Source organism: Lontra canadensis, unplaced genomic scaffold (genome assembly GCF_010015895.1).
Source record: "Lontra canadensis isolate GAN:19392208 unplaced genomic scaffold, GSC_riverotter_1.0 scaffold149, whole genome shotgun sequence".
In the NCBI taxonomy this organism is placed as follows: Eukaryota; Metazoa; Chordata; class Mammalia; order Carnivora; family Mustelidae; genus Lontra; species Lontra canadensis.
The window spans coordinates 2378050-2402062 of NW_022631143.1; the positions used below are offsets into that span (position 1 = coordinate 2378050).

The 24013-nt window shown below is 48.5% G+C and overlaps 1 protein-coding gene and 1 long non-coding RNA gene across 2 annotated transcripts in view; one reads left to right on the forward strand and one right to left on the reverse strand.

Annotated features, from left to right (window-relative positions):
• Window positions 1-383: 383 nt before the first annotated feature.
• Window positions 384-24013, forward strand: part of FGF1 (fibroblast growth factor 1) — an 87607-nt gene continuing 63977 nt past the window's right edge. Inside the window, exon 1 of the mRNA XM_032844239.1 lies at window positions 384-402. The gene's annotated coding sequence lies outside the window, so the exon portion shown is untranslated. The remainder of the gene's footprint in view (window positions 403-24013) is intronic.
• LOC116859163 lies at window positions 911-6898 on the reverse strand. Its single transcript, XR_004381094.1, has 3 exons — window positions 6783-6898; window positions 2504-2611; window positions 911-982 (listed from the first exon to the last, which is right to left on the reverse strand). It is a non-coding gene; the product is annotated as an uncharacterized LOC116859163 (long non-coding RNA).

Genomic DNA, 24013 nt, shown 5'->3' on the forward strand with positions numbered 1-24013 from the left:
TCCGTGTTGGGGGCACGTAGAGCTTTGTGTGTGTCCCTGTGGGTGGGGTCCGTGTGGGCTGTTGTCTGAAGGCGGGTCCCCTCTGCTGATCAATGAGGCCAGAGAGAGACCCAGAGGCTGCCATTCTCGGCACCCCCAGCCAGCCCCCCCTGCTTTCCACACAGGCCTGCGGGACTGGTAGCCGGCTCTGTGGCATGGTGTCTGGAGGCGGACCAGCACCCTGATGTGCATGCCACGGCCCGTCCCCTCTCCCCACACAGAGCTGCAGCAGCCGAGCAGTCCAGAGAGCCAGGGCACGGGGCCGCTCTGGGGAAGCAACCGCGACACAGAGCAGGCGACACCCTGCGGATTCCCCTTCCTCTTGGAGAGAGAGGCGCAGTCCTCAGCCTGCAAGTTTTTCAGGTAAGACTCTGAGCGTCTGTTCTAGGAAACAAAGAGCAGCTTATATGCAGAGCTGAGTGTGTGTGTGTGTGTGTGTGTGTGTGTGTGTGTGTGTGTATCTAAGTGCAAGGACAACAATGACACAGAAAGGGGGAAAAATCGGGGAAAGTGAAGGCAGTAGGATGTTTGAAGCCGATCCCACTGGAAGCAGCTGTCCTGCACGGAACACCCAGAAGCTCCCCTCTGGCTGGACTGAAGCCAGGCTGCAGATTGCTCTGGGGGAAGGGCTTGCTGGTGGCACAGGCAGGTAAAAATAGCACCTAGAGTTTAGACACCGTAAAAATAATCATGCCCCATGCTGCCCAGCACCTTCCTTCCTCCAGGCTGCTGGGCTGGTGAGGACTGGAGGGGACAGAATGTTCTCATTTACCAAAGTGCTGGATGTGGCCCTTTGGTTCAGCAGAAGCCAAAATCTGTGGCTTTAGTAAGTCTGGCTGGCACACTCACCCCCTTGGGGAGCCTGGACATTCAGCTGCCTCAGGAAGTCTGTTCACTGGCTGGGCACCTCAGGTTTTATCAGCATTTTGGTGGGAAAGTCAGGCTGCAATATAGGATTAGCTGAATGGGAGAGGACAGGCTGGTATTCTGATGGCGCTTCCAGCCACCTAGATTATTCCTTACCTTCTTCTGATCCTCTGTGAAAACCTATCCTCCTCTCTGTAGCCCTGCAGACAGACACCCGAAGAGAACGTACGCGAATGCCTGGCCACACCTACATCACGATTCCATGCCCAAAGTATGCAAGGCTTTTAGAGAGGAGCACTTGATTAATTCAGACCTCCAGGTCTGGGGCAGAATTCAGGCATTCAATCAAGCACCCATTTTTTCAGAGATCCCAGAGGAACCCACCTTATTTGGGCACCGGATCCAAGCACTCCCTCTGTGACTTGGCAGAATGTAAACACTCCGTGCTTTCTCCCCCTGTTTCAATCCACCCCCACTTCTCTGCATTCTTTTCTGCTTGGGCACTTTCCCTTTTGTTCCCCACAGGGACTGATTGTTTATGATTTAGCTCTGCGCACTCCAGTGGGAAGGCAAGCATCCGGCAGAGGACGAACTGGGTGCTGCGTGGGGCTGAGCCAGCCTGATGGGGGCAAAGGGTTGAAAAGAAACGAGCCTGGCTTTGCAAAGTGGTGTCCAGTGAAGCGTCGGCCGGCGGGGTACTGGGGCTGTCTGGGTGAATGAGTGTGGATTTTGGTGGAGCCTGTGATTCATAGTCACAAATTCCCTTTTCCTTTGTTTTCTTTGTGTTGGTCATTGAGGGCTTCTGAGGAAAGTCCCCTTTTGAGATTGTGTATCTGAAGGCAAGATCATCAGTTGCTGCGGAGGGCCACTGGTGAACACTGGACACTCACTTCTGTTGACCCTGCTTTTTCAGTATGAGTAAATGGATTTCAAATGAGGTGCTTAATCAAGAGCAAAGTTAATGCGTAAACAATTAAGGGAGGAAACACAGAGCTTCTTGTAAACTGCCTCCCAAAACTGGTGAGCGGTCATACACAGATGGCTCGCATGGTTGCAAAAAGGACCCAAGGAGGCACTATCTGCTTCATTCGGTCGTGTGACAACACAGGCGGGGAGCATCAGTGGTGATGACTGCATTTGTTGTCGCGATGGTAGATGGACATCACACGCTCGTCTGCCCTTAGTACAGGGATGCCTGATCCCAGGACAGAGGGGCTGCTCGATGACTCTGCTGACAGGTGTTCACTGGACCCTGAGTCAACCACGGAGGGTCAGGGTACTACCAGGCCTGCTGTGCCAGCTTCTGGGAAGCAGAGATGGTGCACAGTGGAAGTCATGCCCCTTGAACTTCATCAAATAGGTGTGGCTTGGCTAATGCAATACTCCTTCATTTAAGCTACTAAAAAAATAATCTGCAGTCATTTGTTAGGTAAGCCTAACACCCACATATGACACAAATTACAGGCGAGTGAGATTTTTTTTCCTTAAAAAAGGATATGCTGATCAACCAATGTTCATGGGGGTACTCCCAAGGTGTCCCATCTTAAGGTACCACTGGATCAAGCCCACTCAAACACAGAGAAGGGAGGGCACCTACCTGGGTGGGCAGCTAACGGAGGATGGGCCTGGGCTGACAGGATGTCCAACTCAGCTGGGAGGCAGAGTTCAAGGTATGAGGACAAAGGCAAGCATCTAGGTTAGTGGCCTTGAGGGAGAAAAGAGGGAGGAAGGGAAGGTCTGATTCTTAAATATTCTTAAATATCACTACTTAAGAGAGGCAGCCTAGCATAGTGGCTAAGTGCATAGATTCTGCTGCTGAGCTTCCTGGGGTTCAAGTTCAGACGTGCCATGGCCTTGGGCCTCAGTTTCGTCATCTGTAAGATGGGGTAATAAGCTCCCATCCTTGTTGGTGAAAGGATCAAATGAATCATGCTCTTAGCACAGTGCCTGGCTTATAGTGAGTACTGTGTGAGTATCTGCTATTGTTACTACTGAATGGCGGGTCTGAAAAGGCTGTCCCAAGACCATTTGTTCCCAAGTCCAAAGTGACACTCCGTGAGTGACCACTAGGGCCACCTTTGGGGCAGCATGGAGGTGCTCTGGCTCTGGTGTGGAGTTCTGCTTGCATCTCAGAGCATTCAGAAATTGAAGGGCTTCTGTGCTGGTTGCTAGTGTTTTCCTAAGCCCCTACTGTGTTTTAGAAACTCTGCCTGGCTTTTGCACAGTTGCTCCAGACCACCTCTCTGACTTTGTCCAGGAATGCTTGTGAGGACGACAGGTGTGAGGGACATGCTTGCCTTGCACCAGGGCTGTGTAGATGTGGGTGGTCCTTGGACAAGACTCATTTCTGTCTCTTCAGGATCTGTGGTTTGCAAACTTTCACATGCATAAGAATCACCGGGGAGCTTGTTTAAAAGATCAGGTACCCGGGTCCTGCCCACAGAGGTCCTGATTTAGCCAGGCCGCTGAGGGCCCCAGGAATCTGCATTTCCTGGGTGGGGCCCAGGTGATTCTGACTTTGGTCCGCAGGCCACAGCTGCAGTCTGATCATGGCTCTTACCGTGAACGAGAACACAAGAGTCATTTGGCCTCAGTGACCATCAGCCTCTTCCTTGTAATCACCTTCTTCCCAAATTACCATTTTCCTGGGACCTGCCCCCCACTGGCAGTAAGGCCGATGACGCCACACCCGCTGCACCGTGAGTTACTCTGTGCCTGGCACAGTGGCACACCCTTCACGCTTGTCCCTCCATCAGTCTTCGGAGCCGTCCCATCGGTTAACTGTGCTCACTACCCACCTGTTACAAAGGAGGGGCAAGTCGCCACTGCTAGTAAGCGACTGATCTGGGTGTGAACGTAGGATGATCCCATAACCAGAGCATCAGCAGGAAACCTCTGGGCCAGGCGACAACTGGGGTTTTAGCTGTTTGTCAGTTCAGCCTTTCCCTTTTCACTCTTGGGGGTCTTTCTCTGGTTCACATTCCTCTCTTGTCCACTTCTGTTCCCAGGCTCCCAAATAACTTCCTCAGAAGATGTGTCCCTGTGCTTCCTTACCTTTTTCTCCTTCGTAAATCAAAAAGGATCGGGGCAGTGGACAGGTGGAAGACAGGTGTTATGAGCTGAACTGTGTCCTCTATTTAAACGCATATGCTGAAATACTAACCCCCAGAATATCAGAACATGACCTAATCTGGAGCCGCCTTTACAGAGGAAATCAATCCAGATGACTTCATTAGGGTGGACCCTAATCCAGTGTGACTGACATCCTTATAAATGGGGAAACTGGGACACAGAGACAGATCTAGAGGGATGATGACATGAAGACACAGGGAAAAGAGGGCATCTCCAAGTCAGGGACAGAGGCCTGGAATGGATCCCTCCCTCCCAGACTCAGAAGGAGCCAGCTGCCATCTATAAGATGGAGAGAGCCCTGGAACAGCTCTTTCCCTTGCTGCTCTCCCAAGGAACCAGCCCTGCTGATACCTTGGTTTTGGACTTCTGGCCCCCTGAACTACGAGGCAATGTTCTTCTATTGCTTGAGCCATGGTCATGGTACTTGCCCTAGCAGACTAGTACAGTGGGAACCTACATTCTTCCCGCAGCCCCTGAGTTTGGGGTGATCTAGTTTGAGGCCAACACATTATAGCAAGCTATGACAACATTCTCTTTTAACTCATGACTATTCTTCTTTTGTTCATGATTCTTCAACACTGTTCATGGGAGTCATAGGCAGGTCCAGGTCCCAGGAAGGAAGAAGGAATGAATAGCAAGGATGAGGAGGGAAGTGGGAAGGGAAAGTAAAGAAACAAAGAGCCAGGAAGAGGAAAAGGAGAGAAAATGGGGACTGGGATGGGGGATACTTGAGGGTCATTCATGCCCATGACAGGTCCATTCCACTCCCCTGTGGGAGGCCACCTGTGTGCCGGGAAGCATGTTGAACACTGGGGTAGAACGGAGCCTGGAATGGATGGTCCCTACCTTCAGGAAAGCCAGAGGTCAGATAGGGATACAGACCTCAAGCATGCAGTACTTCTGAGTGTCTCAGGAAAGCAGATGCACTACTTGACCCAGTCAGGGGGTCTGGAAAAGCTTTGGTGAGTTCATGATGCCTGGGTTGAGAAGTAAGGGACTGGCAAGGGTCCACTGGGTGAGGGATGAGTGTTTCAGATGGAGGGAAGAGTACTGCCAAGGTCACCTGGGATGAGGAAGTGTGGCATTGCCAAGGAGTGGAGGAAAGGCCAGTGTGGCTGGAATGCAAGGAAGAAGAAAGAGGAGACAGCCAGAGTTCAAGGCCCAGGAGGGGTCTTGACAATGGCAGCCATGCTGACAATTTAGGTTCTTCAAATGAGAACCACAGAAGGCCAGAGAAGGAAGTGATCCTATATAGGGAAAACTCCTTTCAACAAAGGGAATGCTGGGATGGAGATGCCGATGGTGTGGTTTGGCAGTGGGTCCACCCTGAAGCCAGACATCAGATTTTCTGAGCTCCCAGACTTGGGGTTGGCTGCACTGCCTCTAGGGATAAGTTCCAGGACCTCCAAAAAATTGTTGTAGTTGTGGTCTACCCGCAACATTCTGGTGTTTGTCACCGTCCCACTGGAAAGGGTCGAATAGGGACAGTTCTCTCCTGTCTGTGATAGCAAGCTGAGCACCTTGGACGGGTTGACTGGGCAGCCCCCTGTTCAGCATCCCTTGGAGGCCAAAGAGAGGCCTCAGAATACAAGCTCTCTGCTTACATGCTTTGCCTGAAGCAACAGGAGCAGGCATGCATTCCAGAGGCAATGATTCCATCAGGCTGCTGAGAAGGGTAGAGATTCCAGTTGTGAAAGGGAAAGAAGTAAGGGCAGGAAGCCCAGAAAGACCCCTGAGGCTATCAGGGGTGAGAGCAGGCAGAGAACCGTCTGAAAGAAGCAGGGCAAAGCCAAATGCTGCCTTATTGCTGAGTTCCTGGGAGCAGCAGCAAGCCTGCTACCGCAACAACACACCATGCCCATTGCTGGGACACTTCTCAACCATGCCTGTCCTTGTGGGCACCATCCCCACAAGAGTCTCAGGGTAAAACTAGAGCCATGCCTTTGACAGGCCCCACCTGCCACAAAAAGAACTCTCTTCCTTGTTCTTTCTGAAGAGGGACTGGATGTGGCTAAGCAAGGATAAGTTCTTGGAGCAAGCAGAGCACACTTCGGAGGAAAGAGGGGATTTTCAGGAAGGTGAGTAAGCAGCCCGAGGCCTCTTGGGGAGCAAGATCCCGACTCTGCTCCTCTCACATCCCCCCCGCCCCCACTCTAGCCTCACTGGCCTCTTTCCTGTTCCTCTGTGGTGCCATGTCCTTGCCTGCCTCTCGGACTTTACAACTGCTGTTCCATCTGCCTGGAATGCTCCCCCTGTTCTGCACATAGCAGATCTTTTCACACTTGGGCCTCACCTCTCTTGGGAACTCCCCAAAGAGGCTTTCTTTCCTGTCTCTCCCTCTCGTGGCACTTGTCCCAGTCTCTACTTTTCAGTTTTCCCAAGACTTACTGTTGCCCATCTTTCCCACTAGAACATGAGCCTCGTGAGGGCAGAAGCTCGTCCATCTTGTTTCACGCTGTATCCCTAGGACAGAGCCTAGCCACAGAGCAGGCACTCAACAAATACTGGCCCAATGAATGAATGAGTGAATCATTCAATCTTGGAGTGGGAAAGCCAAGGCCAAGGCCAGCTGTGGGATCTCCCAGTCTGTTGTTCCTCATAGCTCTAGAAAGGGGTGCATCACATCTGAAAGCAAAGCTGACAAGTTTGCACCAAGCACCTCCGACCCTGACTTAGGGGAACACACCCCTCATGGGTCCCCAAGCCATATGCCACCAAATCTGGCTTAGCCAGCCTGGTCTCACCTCTTCAGAGAACTCACTCTGGTTGCCTGGAAAATTCAGCTTCATTGTATTGTTCATGCTTAGAGATGAATAACGTCTTTTGGCTGATGGGCATCAAAGGCAAGTCAGTGATGTCAGGCACCGAGAAGGGAGACATTAATCCACTGAGTTCCGGCCCTCGCACCTACGGAGGCAGCTGGAACCATCAGTCAGGTGGGAACAGAAGCAGTTTGCTTTGATTAATCAATGTGTGCAAAGGGCTGCACCAGTATCTCTGGGGCTATAAAGAATCTCTAGAAAATGAGAGTCATCTTGTCCTTCCTCAGGATCTCTGTCAGAGTTAGAAATGGCAACAAGGGGAGAGCTGAGATGAAGGCTCCGGTCACTCCCTAGAGCCCACACAGAGCAAGTCTGCAGCCCAGAGAACATGCTCCCAGTTCAGGGTCATGGGCTGGGTTGGCCCAGGCTTTGGTGATAAGGAATTTAAATTAGAGGAGCAAGCACAAAATCTTCGCTCAGGTGGCTACAGAAAACTTGCTCCGTTCTCCCCAGCTGGTCCTGGATGACTTTGTTGAGGGCTCCGGAAGCAGAGTCCTAAGTTCCTTGGAGAAAGAGTCAACAGAGAAGCCCAAGATTCATCTCATGTTCCAATTCTGACCCACTGCTCTCATTACCCTTTCATTAGTTCAGACTGACAGTCTGTGATGCCTAATGGTAGGGGAGCAAAATGGCCAAGGGCATGGACTCCGGGGAAGGGCTGGCTTTGAATTCTGGCTCTGAATCAACAGATGCATGGCCCTGGCCAAGTTACACAAATTCTCCATTTCTGTGAAATAGAACAGGGGGACCTGTTTTCTGGGGTTGTTCCCACGAGTATGGGTGTCAATAGAGGCTAAGTCCGTTTTGCATGACATTGTCAGCGTTGGGTGCTGCTCTCTCATAGGGCTGGTTGAAATTTAAGTGAAACAGTCCGTGTAAAGCACCAAAAAGGTTTTAGGATGTAACACACAACACAGTATTTGCCCAATAAAATATAATTATTGACAAGTCTGTAGTCTGGCTAAGGCTTTTTTTAGAACGCTTTGTAAGAATTTAATTGATCTAAAAAAATGTTCCTGGGACATGAAGGTCATCTGTTGTCCTACTGTTTCTCCATCAATTTTTGTTGTTGTTTCAAGGGACAGTTATCACCCTGTGCTTTCTCAGCACTTTAAAATCCTTGTATCAGGGGTGCCTGGGTGGCTCAGTTGTTAAGCGTCTGCCTTCAGCTCAGGTCATGATCCCAGGGTCCTGGGACTGAGTCCCCCATTGGGCTCCCTGATCAGCAGGAAGCTTGCTTCTCCCTCTCCCACTCCCCTTGCTTGTGTCTCTCTGTGTCAAATAAATAAATAAAATATCTTTAAAAATAAAAATAAATAAAATAAAATAAAATCCTTGTGTCAGGAACCTAGAACTAGCCAAGAAAGCAACAGAGCACTTAAAGAGCTGGACATGAAATACACACAGGCTACTTGTTCAGTACTTTGAGGCTGCGGGCGTTTCCAACAATTACAGGAGTCAACTTCAGCAGCCTCCTTCTGCTCAGTTCACATAATGGCTTTGGGATTCCCACCCATCCAGGGGTGTGAGGTTCCTCAGGGCACAGACTCCTCACAAATACTGCTCTAGGGCCCTGGTCTGGGACTTTGAGCTTAAGTCATTTGAAAATCCAACTGCTGGGATGAAAGGGACAGGCTGGCATAGGCTGGACTGGCCTGGCTTTTGCACTGAGGCCGTCCGCTGCTCCATCCCTCCCCACTGCGTGACCTTGTGTAAGAAACCAGTCCTTTTTATGCTCTGGGCTCCTTCTCTACAAGAGCTGCCTCTAGAGAGTGGGTTGGAGATTAAGCACAGCGTGTAGAGCTCCAGCTGTCCCTCTCTATACTCCTTCCTTTGTGGCCTTCCTGACCATCACATAGCTGTGGATATGGAAAAAAACCCAGCGGCGATCAATGTGTTAAAGGCTTGCCAGTATTTGCTTGCACCAGGTGACCATGAGCACATCACTTGGCTTCTGGAGCAGTGCAGAGAGATGGATTATGGGAAGGGGTCCAGGTCATGGTCCGAAGGAGGGGATGCTGGCAGCCCCTGCACTCAGCTCAGCCCATCCTCGCACCACCAGGGCCAGAACCAGATTATGGATTTTTAGCCCGCTGCTCCCCTGGGATGTCAGACTTCTCACGAAGGCCTGAAGATTCATGGTCTTCCTTAAAGGAGGGGGACCCCTTCCTGACCCACTCTGACCTTCCCCAGATGCCTCTCCACCTCCCACTGAGGCCCGAGGATTGAACACACAGCTGGTTCAGGGTGGATCCAAACGGAGGCAGCGCACATCGGGGGAGAGCGTTTCCAAGGCGATGTCCGAGTTGTCTCTAGTGATCCGCTGACCTGACCCTCCCTGACTTACGCTGCCCCAGAACTAAGCCAAGCCTTTGGAGGGCGGATACACCTTGGGATGTCTGGCTGGGGCCCTACTGTGGTGGGAGGTTCGGATCCCACGCTGGGACAGGCCCTGGGGAAGGTCAGGGGGAGGGTGAGCCAAAGTAGGCTTAATCACCTCTGTTACCTCCTGGCCTTTCCTTCTTCTGATGGAACGGCAGTCAGATGTAGGGTGTGGAGGCCTCTGTTTCAGCGAGGATAAAGAACATCTCTTCAAAAGAGCTCTCAACATGTCTTACTGTAGGATGGAAGCAGGGGCTGAATTGGCTACTTAAAAGTCTTCTTATACTGCAGATCAAGAGAAAGATCTCAGTGACTAATTAGGAGTCCTACATTCATCAGACTATTACACCCCCAAAGTCAGTGTTTCCCCAGAGTCAAGGTCCCCTTCTCTTCCTGGCCAGTCCCACATCCTGCTGGGCCTGCGTTGGCTGCTCATGTTTCTCATTATCTCTCCCCCATCCTCTCTGAAGTCTTCTCACTCCACCCAGGGGTTTTATTTTTAAACTTGCACAGTAATGCTAGGGCTGAGCAAGACACACTGCCCACATTCCCGGGGAACTGGACTGCCTGGAAAAGCATCCCCCTTTTCGGAGATTTCCTTCCTCCCTCCTTCCTTCTCTCACTTCCCTTCATATTTATTGGGCACCTTCTCTCAGAGAGCCTCTGCCAGAGGACACGGCAACAAAGGGAAAGATACAGTCCCTGCCCTCGGAGACCTTATATTCTCAAAGGGTAGGGAATACCGGGGACAGGCAGGCTGAGCACGTAGACACACACACCAAGTAAGCCAACAAATAAATATGTGAAATCGTAGAAATTTGTTCAGGCCAAGTCTATAAAAGGGACAAACAAGGCACCAACAAGAAGAGCTGTGACAAATTAGGTAGCCAGGGAAAGCCTCTCTAAGGTCATGGCACGGAAGAGAGGGCCAGAAGAACGAGGGGCGTCACACAAGCAAAGAGTAAGGCCAAGAATATTCTGTGTGGAAGCAAGAATAGGGGTAAGGTCCTGAGGTGAGCAAGTGCATGGTGTGTTCTAGAATTCCAACAGAAGGCCAGGATACTTCAAGCACCGTGGACAGGGGGAAGATGTGCTCAAAATGGGGAAGCATGCAAAGAACAGATCACACAGAGATGTGGAGTCATGTCAAAAGTTGGGGCTTTTGTCTGAGGGCGGTGGAAAGTCACTGGGGATTAAAATTAGGAGGTAACATACAGTGATGGACATTTTAAGATGCTTATTGGGTTGTGAGTGGAGAACAGACCCTAAGAGGGGTGGGAGGGAAGGCAGGGCATGAGTTCAGAGGCCTCAGACTTGTGCAGAAAGGAGATGATGGTGGCTAGGCTGCAGCCAGGCCATGCCACGGCTAGAAACAGGCAGGTTCTTCCAAGAATGAGCCTGCCACTGGCCATTGTCCTTCCAAAGAGCCCTAAGTACCCCCATTCAGAAGACAGAATAGAACACCAAGGCTCAAAGGCAATAAGTGTCGGAATAAGCCATGAAAGTTTAGATGTCCTGTTGCCTATAATTCGACAGATTTATTAGGTTTCCAAACCCAATTAAGTAAGATTTTTGTCCAACACTGACTCCCATGATTTTCTGAAAGGCGCACACAAACTCCTCTCCACCATGGCCCCTCTCTCTGTCCTTTACAGCTTTGGCTTGGGTATGAGGCCAAAAGGCTTTAACTGGGTGATCTCACCTGCAAACAAAATTCAAAGGTGACTTTATACGCCCAAAGGACCCGAACAGTGGTCTCTGCTGTCCAAGAGAAACACAACTATTTACACTCGGGAAGAAAGGAGAAGGAAAACAAAGCAGAATCGCAGCGTACCTGTTCTACATACAGCAATAATAATAATATGACTTGCTACGTACCTCAGGTAATTTACTTGTAACTCACTGCATCCTCCGAGAGACCGATGAGGCGGGTACCACGCTTAGTCCTGGTCACTGGGAACGGAGCTAAAGCTTAGGGGGCAGTGTCGTCTGCTGGTCCAAGTGGCAGATTTGGGGCTCAGGGGCTGCTTGGCCCCGACTGGCTGAATGAACTCCTATTGACCAGGGCTCAGGGCTGCCTGCTCTATGACTCCTTAGTTCCAAAAACTGCACTCAAAGAGTCTGGAAGGAGATCGTCCAGAATGTGAGTGGCGCGGGGATGTCAGCAGATTTTCCTTTTTGTTCGTATTTTCTTTTCTAATGTTTGGAACACATAGCACTTGGTACATAGTGGATACTCAAAAATTGTTTACTGAAATTGTTGGGTTAATGAGTATGTGTTACTTAAAATTATTATCTTTACATCATTAATACATTTCACTATGGGAAAGGTAGCCAATACCAGAAAAAAAGTTTACCCATTGTCCGGAGATGATCGCTATTAAAATATTGGTGATATTGATATTTTTCTAGTCCTTTTCCTGTGTTTCTGTGTGTCCATCTCTATCTACCTCCCTATTGATGCATACAGACAGCATGTGTCTATTAAACAAAAATGGGATCATACAGTATTTATAGACTTTTAACTTACTTTTTCACTTTATCACGGGCATTCTCCATTCCATTTTACATTCTTCTAAAAAAGAATTCTTCACAGTCGCAGTGCATTTCCCTACAATTTACTTAATGGGCCCTCTATTACCAGATATTCAGTTTGTAGTACTAATATTAATAATGCTTTACTGAAGTTCCTTCTAAAAAACATGTATGCATATCTGTATTACTATTAAAGAGAAAATGACTATGTATTGAAATACAGAATGGAGAAAGACACTTATCCAGGGGGCTCTGTTGGGTAGGCCAGCTAGCATATTTCTGGCATCTGTCCTTCAGAATGAAAGCAAAGACAATGGCATTTACAATACTCTCCATTTTCCCAGTCTTGTCATTACTCACCTCTCAAGTATGTTTTGGTGCCACTGTGTCGCAATGCAGGTGGGTTAAGAAAAATCCCAGTTGTGGCTACAATGTGGGCCCTAAGTCAGGCAGCTGGCTGTATGTTCCGGTCCTATCCCTCACCGACAGTGTGACTGTAGGCAAGTTCATCGTTCTGAGCCTTAGTTTCTTCATGCGTAAATGGCATACACCCCAGAGGGTGCAATGAGGCAATCAGGCAAAGCTCTCTTAAGCCATCTGCCCAGCCTAGAATGAATGCTCAGAAAAGGGTGGTTTCTATCATTATGAAAATAGAAGAAGATTTTTCTCACAGGTTCAATGTTTTGGAAAACTCCTGTCCAATCTACAGTGCAGGATCCAAGTAAAATGAACTAAAAAAAAAAAAAAATCACTCACTATTACCCTTTGGCTATATTACCCTTCTACTCTTTGTGTATGTGTGTGTGTGTGTGTAAGACTAAATTAAAAAACAATTAACTTTTTTTCCCCTTCCTTGCCAAGAACCAGGTTTGTTGGATTAGAGATATATTTAAATTCTGTTGTTCACAGCTGCATTTAGCATTTAGCCAGCTGTGTTTTATAAATGTCTATCCTAAAATAAAAACAAAGTAGGAAAAAAAAAAGGCAGGACTGTCTACAGCAATCCTAAACTGTTCTCAGTTTTATATAACAAAACAGAAAATATCTAACCCCTAAAACAGACCACAGAAAGAACTACCCTGACTCGTGTACTGTATACATCGTTAACCCAGACACACTATTGGCACATAGTAGGTGATCACTGAACCTTGCTGAATGTATTTCTTGAATATATGTTTTCCTTACAGACAGCAAGCTGTTGAGAAATAAATCAGGATATTCATTACATCTAAATACCATTAGAGCCCATGTGGAGGGGCAGAAGGAAAAGATAGATGATTGAATGAACAGATGCTTTTTGAATTTGTAAATTGAGTGTTTGGGAAACTTTATCCTCCTAATTCATGGCTCCTGAAATATGTTTATAATCCTGGTGGAACTGTCTAGGGCTTTCTCTAAACTGCCATCAGGGATATCACATAATGACAAAGCACTTCTGATGGCCAGGCCAAGTTTTTCCATTTTTCTTTAACTCCAGGCAATGCTCAGCAAAATCTTCGTGTAGGTATCAGAGTGTATCCTCACTATCAAAATGGCTCTAGAGATCATGGGTAACACATGTACTTGTAAGGCAATGCACTGCTGGGCCAAGATATTTATTTACAGAGCGAACCCCTAAGGCCAAATAACTATGAGGCACCCCAAAATTTCCAAACAAATAGTGGGAAATGGTAGAGCTCCCAGCCACTCCTGCTCTGGAGTACTTCTCCCTTCATACGCTTTGCTGGTATTGGTTGACTGCCTTCTGTGCATGAGATTGCATGCTGTGGGCAATCCAAAGATAGAACATGTCCTCTGCTCTCATACATAAGCTAGCAGAGGGGAGAGACAAGCTACCAGCTCTATAGAATCCTAGAAAGAAAGGAGTAATTGCTAGACAAAGCACTCCATGGGTCCTGGAAGGGAGGAAGGACCCTACTTGCTGGAGATATCATGGAAGGCTTTGCAGGAGAGGTAGCATTCGACAGAGGCCTTGAAGGATAAGAAGAGTTGTAATTAGCAGCCATGGGGGTGGGGGGAAGGACCTTCCAGGCTGAAGGAACAGCCTACACCAACCATGAAGGCATGAGAGTCCCTGGCATGCAACAAGGAGAGGGAGAGCCACAGACTGATGGGATGGGGAAGGATGTAGGAGAAGGGGGTGCTTTTAAGACCAGATGTGGAGTCACTGAAATGCTTTGCCACAGACTCTGGGCCTGACTGTCTAGGAAGTGGAAAGCCATGGAAAGTTTCTGGTAATGGAGGCCATGGCATCGGGATCCTCCTCCAGAAGAAGGACTCAGTGACAGCGTAAGAAGTAATTAGAACAACAGAGCTTAGAGGCATGAGGCTGATCCTTCAGCTCTGTCTTCCATTTTCCACCTGCTGAGCCTCTGAAGGTTTGTGCAGCATGGACCAGTGATAGCTTCCCCCTTGAATGCTGTGATCCTGTGCCTTGCGCCTGTCTCCTGTGGCTTCCCTGAGAGAACTCTTATATCATGGATCTGAGAATGCAGAGTGCCCCCCAGGATAGCCACCTCTGTCCACTTCTCTGTTCAGGTTCCAGGTTGTTCTCCCTTGCAGATTCCCCTCTTCCCTCTGCTCCCACTCTCCTGCACCTGCCCTCTCCGCAGAGCCCTACCCCCACTACCTGCCCCACTCTCAGCTCTGAATGGGTGGGTGACTCCTTTCTGATGAGGCACTCGCCCCAGGGAGCTCACCTCTGCTCTGTAGAGTGGGATTCTCCTGCTTATGTCTACTCTGTCGGTGAACAGCCTCTCCATTCCTGCCTCCATCCTGCGTACCCACACCCTGAGTTATCTGGCAATTCCTGTGTTAAGTTCCGGTCATTTGTCAAATTCTCCTCATTGTCCGCCCCCCGTGGTTTTGGACCCATCATCTCCCTTCCTGTTTCCATTCATTAACAGTTGATGGAGCCCCGGGGATGGTGCTGAGGAGGGTACAACAGTGCAGAGGAAGCACGTGGCCCCTACCCTTGACCAGAGTGCAGTCCAGGGAGGAAGATGAGCAGTAAGCAAGCGCCTGAAGACTGATGAATTGTTCAGGGATGGAAACACAGAGCACTGTGCCCCGTGGCCTCTGCTCTGCCTCTGCCCTGCCCTCTCCCACCACCACTATTTTCCTGTAAAATGTTACCAGAAGCATCTACCAAATTCCCTTCTCAAAAATCTCCACTGGCTCCCCAGAGCTTGCTGATAAGAGTCAAAAGTCTTCAGACTGGCACCGAGGTCCTCTATGACCCGACTCCAGATGAGTGTGAGGTGACCCTGTGTGTCCTGCCCATCACCCTGCCCAGCAGCACCCGGCCCCCTGTGGGAAGATGACCACCTCTACGTCCCACACCTGGGCCCCCGGTGAAGCCATTCCCTCATCCCACATCCACACTTGCGAAGCCTGTCTGTCCTGGCTGAGCGGCTACAGCTTCCCCCACGTCCCCCAGGACTCCATCTTCCCCGGGCTCTCACACTCCCATCCTGCCGCCTACATGGTCTGTCTCATAGACGATTTCACTTCTCACCCTCCATCAAGCACAGGAAGTTGGTTTTACTCATTCTGAATAACCGTAACAACAAAAATCATAGCTAAAACCACTGAGATGCTTTCTGTGTGCTGGGAGCCATGTGCTTCACTCGTGTTAACTTGTTGCATCCTTAGAGCGAGCACGTGGGGTAGGCACCATTCCTGGTCTCCTTGTGTAGGCAAACTGCCCTTCTGGATTTAAATCCAGGAATCCTGACTGCAGAGCCCATGCCTTTGACCATGACCTCACCTTTATTCCTTTCCTGTGTTTTGTCAGGTCCCTTATACTTAACTAAGGGTGGCTCAAATAAGTGCATGGGAACAGTGACAGCCACAGTGAAGCTCAAAGTCACTCTGTAAGTCACAGTCTCGGAGAGAGGACAAATGCAGAATGGTTAGTGTCTTCTCTTCTGTGTATTAATTAGGAAATCGAGGAGATTTTCAGAGGACAGATTTTTGGCTGATGGAGGAGCAAAGGACTGGGCAGCAGTTACTTGTCTCCTGACTGGTTTAATCTGATTTGATTTGGGTGGTGTCACACCCCTCTCACATAGCATTGTCACACCAGGTGCCCAAAACAGAGCACCTTCCTCTCACGCAGTCACTGTGCCTCTCTGCCTGAGCCTGGGAGATGTTTAACAAGGGCAAGAGCCTCTCCCCAACTCACTGGACTGGACCTGTCTGTTTCCTTAAGGGGAGAGGTGTGGAGGCCAGGCCCTCCCCTGAGGGCCTGCCCTTCTCTGCTCCAGAGAGACGTGCCTTTGTGCATGAGGGCGGGCGGGCAGAACCTTTGTGGCGCCCTAGTCCATGGGAGCAGGGCCAAAGTGGAGAGCCGGGATGGGGAGACTGGGAAAAGGGACAAGCTGGGTGCCCAGAGGGCAGTACACAGGCTGCCACCAGTAGGCCAGCCAGCGCACTTCCTCCGTCCTTTGTGGGCGTGAACAGGGAGCAGAGCTCTGGAGAGCTTGGACTAGTGTGGCCGCAGGTTCCAAAACCTGCCCACCCAAGGTGCTTCAGTCTTCAAATCCCCCTAAGAGAACACCTCTGTAGTGTGGCCATTTTGGAGTGGGAGAAAGCCCACTCGTTTCTCTCCACTGCCTCTCCCCATTAGCCTGGTAGGAACTGCATACAAGGTGGGCAGCCCTTCTTCACTTTATTTCTACCCCTGGCTTGAGTTTGGCTCATCTTGCTGTAGCCTAGACATCTTTATGATGCCACGTTGTCTTCCGTAGCCTGGCTTAAATGCCACAATTTTGGGGGGAACGCATCTCAGGATATACAGATGGACAGAAACGCAGATAGATATGTCTTGTCTAACACGTTGTGCTTGCCAGTCTCTGATTCAAGGATGCCACAGTGCTGCTGCATTGTGTGAAGCCCTACACACCAACCCAGCCAGCACACTGCACTATGGCCTTAAGATTCTTAAGCGAGCAGAAACAAGTTCTGAGAAGCTAGGACTTTTTTGGCACGCTCCTTAGACCATGAGAGTCATTCCACTGTGTTGCACAGCTTTCCCAAGGGGCATCTGGAGGGCCCATGGTGCTGCTCCAGATCCAACTCCATGAAAACCAGACCTCGAGGGGAAACGAGCAATGTCAGAGAACTTTCTTCAAATGCCATGCCAGAGTGGCTTGTGCAACAGTACAATTCTGTTGGCAAAGGTGTAACTAAAAATCTGGGTTTTCCTGACCCTGGGACTGATGCAACGAGGCAGATCAGCTATTCAAGGTGGAACAAGGTAGATTGGGGGGTGGGTCTCACCTTAAAAGAGGAAGGTTTGCCGGAGGGCCAACCTGGGGAAAAGTCATTAGTTCCAGCTTCCGTCCTCATGAAGTGAGGAGAAATATCAGCGATAAAGAAAAGAGCTGGTAGAGCCTATCTGCCTGGGAGCCCCTGCAGCCCCCCACTCCCCAGAGGAAAGCCTGTTTCTACCACTAGGAGAGGAAATCCGTGCAATGCTCTCAAGACTGTGGAGAACTTCGGATGGGAAATGCCAGGGAGCTCTCAAGATACGGGGAGGCTCTGGTGTGTGTTACTTGGTGATAAACATAGATCTTGACTGATTTTGATAAGCCGGACTCATTAGGTAGAGGTAAGAGGCTTCGAGAAAAACATGCACTTACATATAGGCTACCGGGTACTGAGGGAATCCCACCAAGGACAGAGGCAGACCACTGGGCAAAGGGAGCAATGGTGCAAGAGGAGACAGGGGGCTGATGGGACAGAGAGGAGCCTCATTGGGGAAGCTCTTGGGTCAGCAGTTGCTTGAGAAACCCTGCGGTTTATGGTGGTCTTTTCCAAGGGAGATGAGCCAGCCATCTTCCCAAGGCAAGTATTTCCTAAAGTAATGTGTCCAGAGGGGCCAAAGTCCAGAGGAAGGGAGTGCCGGGGAGATGGAAAGCTGGATCAGAAAGGAGGATGGCAGTCGGGGGACAGTGTGTGAGGTGAGGCCGCAGTCCTAGACACACACCAGCACAGATAGGAGCACTGGTTTGGGTTCTGAGATCCCTTCCTGCTAAGAGTCCAAGCTGGATGTTTTATGATGGGACTCCCCAGGTATTTCAGAAATAATAACACTTTTTAGGAAATGTAATCTGGTTATATAAGGTAATGCTATTACTTAATTATTAATCTCATCATCATTATTATTCAATGTGTATGCAATGCAGCACTGTGCTAAGCCCTTTATAGGACTCTACGCCATTTTGTCCTCACATGTTATCCCCCTTATAGAGGAGAGAGAACTGAGGTTCAGAGAGGTGACGGCACCTAGCCCTGGTCTCATGGTGATTGGTAGCCAAGCCAAGACTTGCCCTCAGTGGAGGTGATTCCTCGGCTGACAGGGCCAGGCTTCTGTCCCCAGGGAAAAGGCTCAACCCACCTGGAGTCAAAAATGAAACCCATAGACGTTGATGGAGTTGTGAATCTAGCACAGGTAGAATAACCACAAAACACCCCAACTGCCTCTTACTAGATGTCTACTTGCGTGTTTTATTAAACGTAAGAAATAATAAATTGAAAGATACACCATCATTTTACATACCACTGTGAAAAAAATGCCATATTTCCTGATTCTAGAGATGTGAAAATAGCCAAAGAAAACTGTCCCCAAGGCCTGGGAAGTATTTTAAGTGCATACTGTGCTGGGAGTTTCGCTTCTACTACCCCATTTCATCCCAGCTATAGCCCTTGCTTTTCACCCCTGCTTCTACAGGCGAGGACAGAGTCCTTAGAGGAGCAAGGCCTGTACACATGCTCAGTGACACAGACACAGGGAGCCTCAGAGACTCAGCGGCATCCTGGGCTAAAATGCCTGCCCTTAACCAGTTGGCAAGACCACCTCTGAAGAAGACAAGCCATCTTTGTCATCTGTTCCATCCTGACAGGTGGATAGCTGGGCAAACCAAAAACACAGTGGAGGTACCTGGCCTCAAGAAAAAAGAAAACCTTACCTTGTTCTCCTTCACAGGGTCATCTGTGAGTTGGGCTCACTCTAACTCTTAAGCTCCCCTGAGCTCTGGGAGTGAGCTCAGGGGAGCTCTAGTTGCAAATTCAGCTGGCCCCTTTAGGAAGATCCTCCAAGATCTACCCATTCATTTTCTAGCTCATAAGCTTCCTCGGTCTTGGGTCTTTCTCTGACCCATCCTTCCCTTTTCCCTAAACTCTAGTGAGCAATTTGTGCTAGATTCTATGGCGTCATCCTTGACCCTGAACCTTATTCTGCCCATCTTTCTTGTCTCCTCCCATTTCTCCAAGTGTCTTAAGTTTCTGACCCTGATCTGCCTTGTGCAAGAGCCATGGTCATGTCTTAATCAGTTCCTACCCCTGTTTCACATCTCCTTCCCATTATAGGTTTTCTAGAAACCCTGCATATTAAAATGAAAATGTGGGGCCAAAGAGAGATGGAATGAGGAGATTGTAAGTGTGAGAAAAGTCAATTGGACTAGTTTTCTTGCTTTCATTTTTGACTCCAAGACCTCCATCACCCACCGTGGGCTGTGTATCTACAAGCTGGCCCCTTGGTTTCCCAACCGTGTCATCATCATATATCTTGTTGCCCTCTCTCTTGACCTCTTGGCTGTCATTCCCATAATTTTCCATTGTGAAGAAGGCCATTGCACTGTAATGAAATCTTCCCCATCTCTTTAAAACACCCTTGTTCCCTCTCCTCCCAGCCACTGAGTCACTCTTTCCCTTCCTATCTCTTTTCGAAGACTTCCCGACAGTGGACATGGAGGATGGTTCTTGGCGCTCTCCCCCTTCCCGATATTACTCCCCACCTCAACAAGAACTTAAAATCATAACTTGGAATTGCCTCCTTGGAACCAGCAAAATCACTGGAAAGCACCCATTTTCTTTCTTTCTGGATTGACCTTCTACTCATTCATCCTCTATCCTTCACAATCTTTTTCTTAAAGATTCACAACTGTCTTAACTCAGCCCGACTTTGCACAAAGCCCTAGTAAGAGGAACTTTAACAGAATTTCTGCTTTCAATATATGCAAATCTTTAGTGAATGTTAGATATTACTTGTTTTCAGTGTTTAATCAAAGTGTTAAACCTTCTCGGTATAGGCTTCCTTTGCTGTAAGTTCCCCCCACCCCCAGCACAGAGACACAGCTGCTTTACTCATTCACTCCACACACCACGAGGCTGCAGTAAATACAAACTGAGTAAATGATGAATAGCAGTCATCACTGGCCTTCTGTGTCCATTTGGTGTGTGAGCTCCATGAAAGCATCTGCTCGTTCAATGACAATTTGAGACCCTACCATGTGCCAGGCCTATGTTAAGCACGGTGGATAAAACAATGACCAAAACAAAAGTCCCTGCTCTCTTGGAGCTTACCTTCTAATAGAACATAATTGCTTAAAAATCATTAAATAGGTATTTAAGTTAGCTACTATCAGACTCTAATAAGTGTATTGGAGAAAGTACTGCAAAGACTGGAAGTTGAACTCATATTTGTCCTAGGAGATGTAAGGCAGTGGGAAAGAGGTTCGATGGGAGAATGAAATGAGCACATCTTTTCACAGCTTTCTTGAGATATAATTTACATACCACACATTTCACTCATTCAAAGTGTCCAATGCAATAGCTCTCACTATTTTCACAGAGTTTTGCAACTCCGGCCACTATATACCTTCAGGACATTTTCATCATACTAAAAATAATCCACACCTATTAAGCAGCCACTCCCCATTCTACCCACCCCCCCACCCCTGGCAGCCACCAAACTACTTTCTGCTTCTATGAATTTGCCTACTCTGAACATTTCATACAAATGAATCATACAAAATAGAGTATATTGTGACCACCTCTTTTCACACTGCGTAATGATTTCAAGGTTCATCTGTGTTGTAGCATGTTATCAGTACTTCCTTTTTATAGCTTAGTAATATTCCACTGTGCCGCTACACTATGTCTTATTTACCTAGTCATCATTTGATGGACATTTGGGTTGTTTCCACTTTTTGGCTATTTTAATGCCGCTATGAACATTAAGGTACATGTTTTTGTATGAACATGTTTTCATTTCTCTTGGGTATATCCCTCGCAGTGGGATTGTAGGCTCGTATGGTAACTCTCTGGATAACCATCTGCGGAACCGCTATATTGCTTTCCAAAGTGGCTATACCGATTTTACACTTCCATCAGCAATGTATGAGGGCTCCAACTCCCCCATATCCTTGCCAACACTTGTTAGTATCCATCTTTTGGTGATAGCTGTCCTAGTGGGTGGGAAATAGTATCTCACTATGGTTTTAATCTGCACTTTCCTCATGGCTAATGATCTTGAGCATCTTTTCACATGATGAGAATATAGTTGACACTTGAATGACATGAGGGTGAAGGGGGGCCGACCTCCTGTGCAGTCCGAAATCCATGTATAACTTCTGATTCCCCAAAAACTTAACTACTAATAGTGTACTGTTGACCAGAGGCATGAATGATAACATAAACAGTCAACCCATATTTTGTATATTCTATACTATATTCTTACAATTAACTAAGCTAAAGAAAAGAAAATGTTAAGAAAATCATAAGGAAGGGATATATATATGGAAAAAATCCACATATAAAAATCCACATATAAGTGGACCCACGCAGTTCAACACCATGTTGTTCAAGGTGTTCTGCTGTATTCATATCACATCTGCAAGGCAGGCAGTTACTGACTTGGATCTCAGCATTGTGCCTGCACGTCAGGGGCTCAGTAACTGTCACTGAATGAACACAGGTGAGAATGAAGCAAAGAAAAGTGTCTTGAAAGACACTGGCGCTTTTAGCTGTGGTAGGCCTAGAACAGGCATGGGTGCAAGAGGGAGAGTATCTGGCAAATATGAAGCAATGTATTTTGATCCCTCCCACCCCATCCTGTTGCCTTTAAACCATGCTCCATCTGGAGCCTCCTTCCCCAGAGGCTGGGTCAGGGAGCCTGTCACACAGAGCCAGAGAAGGAAAGGAGAACACAATAAAGAGGACATATCGTCAGTTCAACTGCCAAGATTTGTGGAAGGAAGACTTGCAGAATTGCTTGGCTTCCCATTTAATACAGCTAAGTCTAGGCCTATAGAGAGACTGTAGCATTTCCACCTCTGTGTAGGGGTGATGCCTGTCTGCCCCCAGAGCATCTGGAAGTGGAGGTGGAAAAAAAGGGATGTGTGTGTGTGTGTAGGGGGTGGAGGTGGTTTGGCCGAGGAAGCATCTGGATGAGCTGGGGGCAGCATGGCTGGCCTACAACACAGGGAGGCCCGGAGGGCTGAGAGAGTGGATGGGTGTGATCCAGGGCAAGTGGGCGTAACTCATACTCTGGACCTCCTGCTCTCCCTGCATGATGCAGATGCTGCGATGAGAGCCAGAGGTCACTGTGGGGTGACCCCGCTGTGGGGCTAGGGGAAGACCTCTTGGGTGGGGAGGTGAGGAGCCCATGGCCAGCAGGAGCCAGTCAGCCAAGGAGCCGCCCTGAACCCTGACCACACTGAGACAGACCAGAACCTTAACTTGAGCCATGAAGGCCCTGAGTGGGCAGTGTCAGGGCAGGCGAAGCGCTCCATGCTGAGACCTTGGGCCCCAGAGGCCTGTGAATGAGGGTCTCAGCTCTTCTGGTGAGAGACTCAGAGACCCTCACTCCCCTTACCACTAGATGATACTTCCAAAAGGAGCGGGAGGGTGGCCGAAGACGGGGGAATCTCAGGGGCAGAGTAGTCCTTAATAGCTCTGTTTAAATTCTTATACTGGACAATACTGAGCTGTTCTCAGCTACCTAACAGTTGAGGGCTTGTGAGGAAGTCCAGATTAGACAAAGAGAAACTACAGTCTCACTGTGTGAGGTACATTGTAACCCCGCCACCTGGCTCTGTTTGTAGCTGGTTAGTGCGACCTTGAACTAGCCTAACATAGGGCAGTGGGAGCAGAGATATGGTCGGAAGCTGATGGAAGCTGGATGTGTGTGTGTGTTGTTGTGTCTGTGGCCATTTCCATGCTTACTCCGAAGTCAGGAAGCATAGGAGCAAGAGAATTTCTCCTCTTCCACCAGAAAAAGAGCTCCAAGTGCATGCCCTTTGTCGTCTTTGGCTAGGATTCTTCTAGAAGCTTTAGGAGGCATTTGGATGGGCCAGGCTGAAGAATCCTCAGTCCCATAAGAGCGGCACCTCCCAGTTATTTGAGTCCTTACTTTGTTTCAGATGCTGTGCTTTCAGTTATCACTGAATCCTCCAGCCACCCTCTGAAAGTACGTACTGTTGTCAGTCATATTTTATAGATAAGGAAATTGAGGGCTTGGTGAGGTTCCCTAGGACCTACTGACCTCCCACTGTGGGTAGTGGCTGGACCAGTATTTGAACACCGTGATCTAGCCCCAGAGGCTGGACACTTAAGCACTGTGCACAGTGCCTGGTGTTTTTCTGCCTTCAAAAATTCCCGTAGAATTAAAGCAAGACCCAGTTAAGGGCTGTTTATTGAGAAAAAATTTTTTAAACATTACTGTTTTTTATTTGTAAGACAAACTGTCTGCCTGGAATATAGTCAGTAATATTATAGTAACTTTATATGGTGACAGATGGTAATTACACATTATGGTGAGCATTTTGTAATGCATATAATTGTTGAATTACTATGTTGCGTGCCTAAAACTATATAATATTGCATGTCAATTCCACCTTAATAAAAAAATGCTTGCCCATTTCACAATAATAAGGATGATTAAATAGAAAAACAATGTGTAGCTAAAGTAGCAGAGAACCTGAGTGAGAATTCTTTTCCATCACTTTTCTCGCAGCACAAGCCAACTCCAGCAAACTCCAAGCCTCAGCTTTGTTGGTTATAAAATCATTTCCAAAAGTCAGGACAGCCAGCTCAGTTTAAAGCATATATGCTTTTTCACCCACCCATCTATCTACCTACTCACCCACCTATCTACGCATCCTATGCCTATCCATCACCCAGCCACCTGCCTGTTCATCTACTCATCCACCTATCCATTCATCCACCCATGCATGCTTCCATCCACCCATCTACCCATATACCACCCAACTACCTATCCATCCATCCATCCTTCCATCCATCCACCCATCCGCCCACCCACCTACCCATCCATCCATCCAACCATCCAGTTTTTCATCTCACAGTTATTGAGACTACCATGTGCCAGGCACCAGGGACCCAAATGAACAAGCCAGTTCCTTCCTATGGGAAGATCACAGCTAGAGCAG